Source organism: Rhinolophus sinicus, linkage group LG04, assembly GCF_036562045.2.
Source record: "Rhinolophus sinicus isolate RSC01 linkage group LG04, ASM3656204v1, whole genome shotgun sequence".
In the NCBI taxonomy this organism is placed as follows: domain Eukaryota; kingdom Metazoa; phylum Chordata; class Mammalia; order Chiroptera; family Rhinolophidae; genus Rhinolophus; species Rhinolophus sinicus.
This window is the reverse complement of record NC_133754.1, coordinates 101,692,485-101,700,518: the sequence shown is the minus strand read 5'-3', so window position 1 is coordinate 101,700,518 and position 8,034 is coordinate 101,692,485.

The following is an 8,034-nucleotide window of genomic DNA, read 5'->3' as shown; positions in this document are numbered from 1 at the left end:
GCTGCCCCTTACATATGCTAAATGACAATAACTTTCTCCTGACACAAAAGTAGCATATGTTTATTACATTTAAAATTCAAAATACATAAATTTGAATGTAACTTATAATCCAACACCCAGAAAAAAAGCATTGTCTTATTGCATATCCTTCAAGCCTTTTCCTAATGAAAGTGTAGTGTCGTGTGTGTGTGTGTGTGTGTGTGTGTGTGTGTGTGTGTTGGTATGGGTATTACGTTACAGTGTGTAGGCTGCTTTTTAAAACTATACCAGGGAAATAAGTAAATTTAATCGGGTGTTAAACTTTACTGCTGTGCTGAGTTCCATTAAAGACATACATAAAAACATTTTTGACCATTCCTAGTATTGGATTAATAGGTGTTTCTTGAGTTTTTGCTCTTCTACATAATGCTGCGATGAGTCTTCTCTGGTAATTTTCCAAGAATGAAATGATAGTGTTGGGATGGGGTGAGAAGTCATACCCACTTAGGGTAGGTAACAGGAAGCCACATTGCCTGCTAAGGTGCGAGTCTGAGCACCTTCAACTGGCCAGGTTGCTGTAATGAGCCGGGGGGTGGGGGTGGGGACACGCTGGAGTGGGGCTAATCAATTTATTTAGCAATATGCAATAGCAAAACAGGCAATTAGTAGTGTGTTAATGACAGAAAGCAAAGGTCGTTAAGACTACACATTGATACCAATGTCACGTCAAAGGAGTATACATACAAGTTTAAGAGAACCGAACGCATGTTTACTATTGATCAAAATTCACTTGGCTAAATACACAAGTAACATCAGTAAGGAGTATCCAAAAGCAGTAATAAGCTCTATAGGATAGTAACTATTACAGTAGATGTCAAAAGCTCACCAAACGGGGAGCACAGCACTGGAAAAGTCAAAATCTTGCCAGGTCTGCAGCTGAGAGAAACTCAGGCGTCTCCCACACCGCTGCTTGCTAGTTCCCAAGAATGCTGCTGGTGTTGTCTTTTGTCATTGGAAGTCAAGGCGTCTTCTGATGTTATCAGTTGCAAGCTGTATATAAGTTTTCAAGGTGTTAACAATCTGAAGAATGTTGCTGTTGTTAGAAATTAGGACATCTGATGTAAGCTGCAAGGGGCACACAAGTTTTCTGAATGCTAACAAGTTCTCAAGAAGGCTAACCGTGGAGAACAATGGAGAGGCCGGGAACAAGCCAGCCCTCACCACGTTTGCGGCTGAAAGGACATCCCTCTGGTTTCATAAGCTGCATGTTGCTGGAAGTCCAGAATGTTAGAATGATGAGAAATCACCAATGACAAATGACCAAATGATGAAATAGTAACACTGCCAACTCAGGTCTGTTACATATTTTCTCAGATGTACCTCAGAGCCAAGTTTCTTGTTCCTGCCTCTGCCTCTGCCTCCGGGAATGGCCAGTTCCGGGAGGGTCCAGCAGTTACTGATATGAATGCTGTCCATCCCGCTGAAGGGCCAATTCATCCGGATAAGCAATATCTGCAGTTCTTGCTCGGGACCATCAGCCCAAGGTCTTCCAAAGCCTGGCAACGTGCCTGTCACGTCGTCCTGATATAACTTAGCTACTTCTTCACTTCATCTGCTGATGTGGGCGAAACAGACAGAACAAAAAGGGAATTTTCTCAACCCCTCATCAAGAATTTCTTCAACCCTAAGCTAACCATCACCTCACAACACGGACAGAACAACAAACGTCATCTCCTATCTCCCCTTCTTGAGAGAATAAGACCAAACAGAAAACCTCATCCCATGTCTTCCCTGCTCGGGAGAATGAGACCAAAGGGGGAATTTACTTAACCCCTGATCACAGCACAGAAATCACGTCACATACAGGAACAAACAAAAGCTAATAGACAAAAGCTCACATCAACCAATGAAGGCAAATTTTCTTCAACATCTTCCCTACAGTTGCCCTTACCAAGGGGCGATTTCATCTTTTAACTTGCCAGTCTATCATACCTGTTTAGCTACTATGGACCAGGTATCTCACATAGTTGAATGCTTCACCCAAGAAGTTAAGAAATTTACAAGATCACACAGGAAGCATCACAGTTGGGAGCAAACCTGGGCACTCCCGTTTCTCAGATGTTCAAGTCCACAATCCACACGGCCATTCGGCACTAAGGGACGTCTCACTGATACGTCTGGTGTGCACTTCAACATTTTAAATTCGCCTGTTTGTATTTCATGTATATTTTACTCTCAATTTGTAAAGTTGAATGTTGATTTTATATAATATGTTCTTATTAAGGTTCTTAACTGTTTATCAATATTGAAACATTTTCCTGCTTTGTAATTTAACTGTTTTACCATTTAGAAGCCTTGGATTTTTATGTAATCTGCCTCATGGTTTTTCTTAGGCTCTAATGCACCCTAATATATACACTAAATGGGGGTAATATATATACTCAAAGTAACCTTTGAGAGGTGAAAATAGGGAGGTCGCTATACAATTGGGAAGCTCATAAAAAACAAAAGACAAAGATTTTTAAAATATGAAAGGGAAAAGTTTTCTCCCCCTAAATAGTGTCTGATGATGGGGGTTGGGGTAGTATCAGTCTGGCCTAAGCCAGTTTTTATTAAAGGGTGGAAATTTTCGGCAGCCTCACTTTTCTGTAAAGAGAAAGCGATATTTCAAACAGTGGTGGCTATAGTTTGTGGATTCAGGATTGCATTTTTTGGATGTAGGAAGAAAATGTCACATTGACTATTTTATAATACATATATCATTGGCTTACACAATTGTGATGATATATATGGACCAATTTGGATAAATGCTCTTTTAAGCAAGCATTGAATTTCATGTGTAATTTTCACAGAAATTGTCACTTTATGACAATACTTCTAAAAAAGTCTAGTCACTTTAGTAATCAATAATGAACAGAATTGAACCTTGAGTCTAGTTCATGAATGTTGGTTATGTCTGAAACTGTTCTTGGGTAAAATCCCTGATGCTTCCTTGACTTTCATTGTCCTTGATTGCTCATGAAAAAGAAGTGACATGCCTGCCTCTCTACAAAATAGGCAATTGAGAGTTCCCTTCCAAGAGACCAGAAAATAAACTTGAGCAACTGTTGTCAGTGGTTTGCCTTCAGCAGCAGCATCCATGATCATTTTTCAAAATTACCGCTTGTCAGCTCATATCCAGACTTGTCTCGCAGTGGTACTTACTGTGAAGGAATATCTCACTTTCTTAATCAGCACAAAACAATTATGTCATATTTGAAATGGGAGGTTGAGTCTTAATATTTTTAACATTTGGAGCGAGCTGCCCTTTGTCCAAAGTGTGGAGGAGTCTGGTGGGCAGGCTCCCCGGGGCGGCTGCCGGCTGTAGCAGAGGCGCCGTGGTTTTCTCAGGGACCTAGCTTTGCTACACCAGGGCACTTCCTAAAAGACAACCAGTCAATATTAGTTGCTTCTGAGTCTATTTGCATGTGGTTTGTAAATCAAATAAGCACGTGTGACATATTTGAAAACTCTGGGATGATAAGCTTTTCCAGTCACTAGTGGTGTTATTTTCTCAGAATTGCCGCAGTATACCGTGGGCCCCCTAATTCTTATCCTACCTAAGGACAAGTGGCAGTAGGGTGCAGTGGAAAGAGCACCTTTTTGGGTAGGAAAGGATTTGGTTTCACATTCAAGGGCACACAGTGCTGTCTCCACCACAACCAGTATGGTTTGTAGGCAGATCGCCCGACTTGTCTGATTCTCCATTTCCTCACCCAAGTCTATGTCACATGACCTTGGCTGAATCACTGATGTGGACTCCCCTGCGACCGGTTTCTCAGCCTCGGCACCACTGACATTTGGGGGTGGGGGTGGGGACGGGCTGTCCCGTGCCTCCTGACAGCATCCCTTCCTGCCACCAGACCACCACATGCTACCCACCCGATGGCTGAGGGGGCCTCACGCTGGCCTCGTACAAAGGGAAAGAGGACAGATGGAGGAACCCAGAGACGTCGGGCCCAAACCTGGCCTTGCCACCTTCTTGCTGATGAACTTGAACAAGTTACAGCTCTGTTATGTGCTGGACGTTGGTGTCCCACCCAGACTCATGTGTTGAAGCCCTAAACTCAATGGGATGGCGCTGGAGATAAACCTTGGGAGATGATTAGGTTTAGATGAGGTCACGGGGAAGGGGCCCACGTGACAGGATTAAGGGCCCTTATAAGAAGAGAAAGGGACCAGAACCTCCTCTGTCTGCCATGCGAGAACACAGCAAGAGGGCGGCTGTCTGCAAGCTGGGAAGCAGCCCTCGCCAAGAACCAAATCACCAGCACTTGGCCGGCCTCCAATTTCCAACCCCTAGAACTGTGAGAAACACATGCCTATCTGCTGCTTACACCACCCAGTCTATGGCATTTTGTTATAGTAGCCGAGCTGACATACTCCCTGTGCCTCAGTTTCCCTGTATGTTCACCAGCCGGCGCCTAGGCACGCCAGAGGTGAGATGTGGGACCAGGAGCCTCCTGAGCTCAGTTTCCTCATCTGAAAATTTTGAGAAACAGTGTTTGTGTCACAGGGTTGTTGGGAGGGAGAACTGAAAGCAGAGAGCTATGGAAGCTCTTTAAACTTTAAGACCAAAGAAGCTTGACCATTAGATTGAAAAGATTCCCACATAGGACTGAATGGAGTATACCTTAGTCAGGGGTGGAGTTCAAACAGCATTTCCCACAATGTGTTCCTCAGAACACTCATCCCACCAGATGCAACGTAAGAAGGGGTTCCCTGGGCAAGTACGTTTGGGAAACACCCTCTCCTGGGGTTTCATGGGCACTTGAGAAAATTAAGGGCTCCGAGATGCACTGAGGTGAACAGGCCCATCTGATGGTCTTTAATCTAGCACTTCCCAGACTTTCTACTTCAGGGCACTGAGGGTAATGCTTGGACCTGTCACTGCTCCTGTTCTGATGGACAGGAGATAAGGGGAGCAGGATTCCAGCTGCAGAGGTGGGAAGGTGGGGGAAGCGGGCAGAAAGAGATGCTGAGTGAGAAATAAGTCGGGGTTTCACTGCTTTGCCCCATTTTCAAGGCCAGGCCAACAGGAGGCGTGCTGCACCTGGGGGTTGCTGGAGCTCTGCATGGTGGGATTTACAAGACGGGTTTTGTTTTGAAAGCGCTGACTTCCGGTAATGGCATTATTGGTTTAGGAAATTTCCCTGAGTGCCAGGATCATGTCTCGCAAAACCAAAGAATGGAAGCATGGACCAAGGAGAGGCAAGGAATTGTAAAAGAGGATAGCTTATTAAAAGCAAAGGGTTACAGCTCCCGAGTGGGAGGGGGTCCCGACTGGGTGCCCAGTGACTGAGGCAAAAGCTCTTATTTTTATACCTTCCCTTGTCTGCTTGGAGAAGGGAGCTGGCGCCTTCTAATGGAATTTGTCTGTCAGGTTTGTGCTGTTTGCCCACCATCCCTATCCATCAGATCTGCTCCTTTGTCCAGCCAAAAGGGATTTACGAGATAACTTACTAACCTCAGGGCAACATTATATTTTTGTCCTGGAGTGAATGAGCCATTTCAGAACCTGGAGTCTCAGGATATGGCTATGTTTGTTTATTCCACCAGGGACCTCCCTGTCTACCTAACAACATGGTAACTAACCTGTGTCACTATCTCCTCAAGGGATTAGTTAATGGAGGGGGCACTGGCGTCAGGAAAGCAGCGTTCATGCAGAGCCCTCAATTGAAAATAGTACCTAGTAGGCAGGCCAGGACCCCAGATTTAAACTGTAAAGGTTATGGTCCAAGAATCGAGGATTAAAAATGAATACTTCATTAAAATAGAGAGAAATCCACTGTTGAATGGTTTATAAAAAGCAGGGTAGGAAGAGGGGGTCTGAACAAGTTAGGCTGATTACTTAGGAGTTTCAGAGATTCAGAGACAGAGGGCTCAACCTGTTTGGGGGGCACATGGCTCTCCCCTCCCCTTTTAACAGCTGAGGAAATTAAGGCTCAGGGCTAAAGCTGTGCTCTGGGCTATTGGCAGGTTGGTGGCAGAGCTGGGGCTGGGACCTCTTGGTGCCTCTGGAGCCTGGATTCAGTGGGAAGCAGAAAACTTGGTGTCGTGCGGGAGATCCTGCTCGCTGCGCCATTTGTCGTGCGCGGAGGCCTTCTCGCCGCGCCCTCTTTCAGGCGGGGCGGCCTGCTCCCGCTCCCCACACAAGAACGCAGGATATGGTGAGGCCGGAAAGGAACACCCACGGAGCCATAGGTAGGGGAGCCATACCACCACTATCTCACTGGAGGCTGGGCCCACCGGACGCTGACCTGCCGTCCGCTTTTCCGCCAACCGACCGACCGACGACTCTTCTCCACTCTCTCCTCTGTTCCTCTCTCTCGGCTCTCCTCTTCCGCTCTCTTCGGCTCTGCTCGGCTCCTCGGCAATCCTTTGTAGCCGCAGCAGTTATACCAGCGGCCAATCGGCTAACCGGCCACAGCCGACGGCCAATCACCACCCGAGCCAGCACCCCTTCACGTGAGGCCAAGAGCCTGTAAACTACTCTCTGGGGCTCTGTCCCCACACTCAGGATTCAAAGTCAGGAAAGGAAGGAAGGGAGGAAGGAAGGCAGGAAAGAAGGGAGGAAGGGAAGAAGGCAAAAAGGTACAAAAGCAGGAAGGCAGGTAGGAAGGAAGGAAGGGACGGGAGGAAGGAAGGAAGGAACAGTCTGACAGTGTGAGGCCATAGGAGTCCATCCCCAGCCTTAGGAGACATGCAGGGGTCTGTCCGTGTACCCAGCACCCTCCTCTTGTCCTGCTGATGGCAGGGCCTGCAGGTCCTCATGGCTCTAGGAGAAGCAGACATTGTTAAAGGAACCAGTCCCCAGTGTTAGGCACGGCTGCAAGAATGAGTCGCTGGAGGAATGAGCCGTGGGAGATCAAAATTGGTCTATTAGAATTTATTTGGGGTATTTGAGCTGCGAGCAGTCAGGCTAGAAAAGACCATAACCTCCCTGAGCAAACAGGAGTATGGAGTTTTATAGGAGGGGTAAACGAGGCTGTTCCCCCTTCAATGCGTCAGGGGGTTTCCGTTGCATTGTCTCTAGCAACCAAGGGTTTTGGGGCATGACCGAGCCCTCCCGCTCCACATCCTGGCCCCCAGGCCTCCTTGGGACCTCCCAGGCCCACACACCCCTAGGAGATAAACAAAGTACAAAGCAAGACAACATCTGATGGTTTCTACATTCCAGGAGGCTTTTCCAGGCCTAAGGCAAACACAAGCTGGCAGGTACAAGGTACGGAGCAAAACGAGATGGCTTTTAAGATATAAGAAGGTTCCTGTTCCTGGCCTACATATAGCCTAACACCCAGCCCTCCTGGGGGGGGGGGGGCGAAATAAGTACTGACCCAGAATAAGGCAGCAAGTCCCTTTGCTGGGGACTTGGGACTTGAAACCCATGAGTTAGTGTGTCTGTGGAGCTCCAGCTGCACGACAACCTGGAGACGGTTTGGCCATGTTTCCTGCAATATGGAGAGAGCTGGTCTGTGGAGAGAGAGAGGGCAGAGATGCAGGAAGGTCCTGCAGGTGGCAGCTGCCTGGTCACAGGGCTCTGGCCCAGGACTAAGAAGGGTACTGTTGTGGGTGAGCGGATGCTGGAAGGGGCTGGGCTCACGCGTCTGCAGCTGTGGGCTCTGTACCTCAAGGGCTTTGTTTGCAAAATGACCGCAGATGAGTCCTGGACACTTACAGCCCAGTGAGTGGGGACAACTAAGGTTTCAGTTTTGAATTTTTGGCCCTGTGGCTTTGGGTAAAATACGTAATCTCTCTGCGGGTGTTTCTCACCTGTGGACCCTCCTTAGGCTGCTTCAAGGATGAGTGATGCCCATGATGAGATGAGTGCCGTCTGTGCTCTGTGCCCGGCAGCTGTGACACGTTGTAGTTTTTTGTTTCGTTTTGTTTTGTTTTTCAGTTTTAATGGGGGAAGAAATCACTGTATTTATGGAAGAGATTTTGAAAAAGAAAAATCAAAGCCTACTTTTATTGACCCACCAGTAGACTGACAGCAATTGGGGAGGGATGATAACA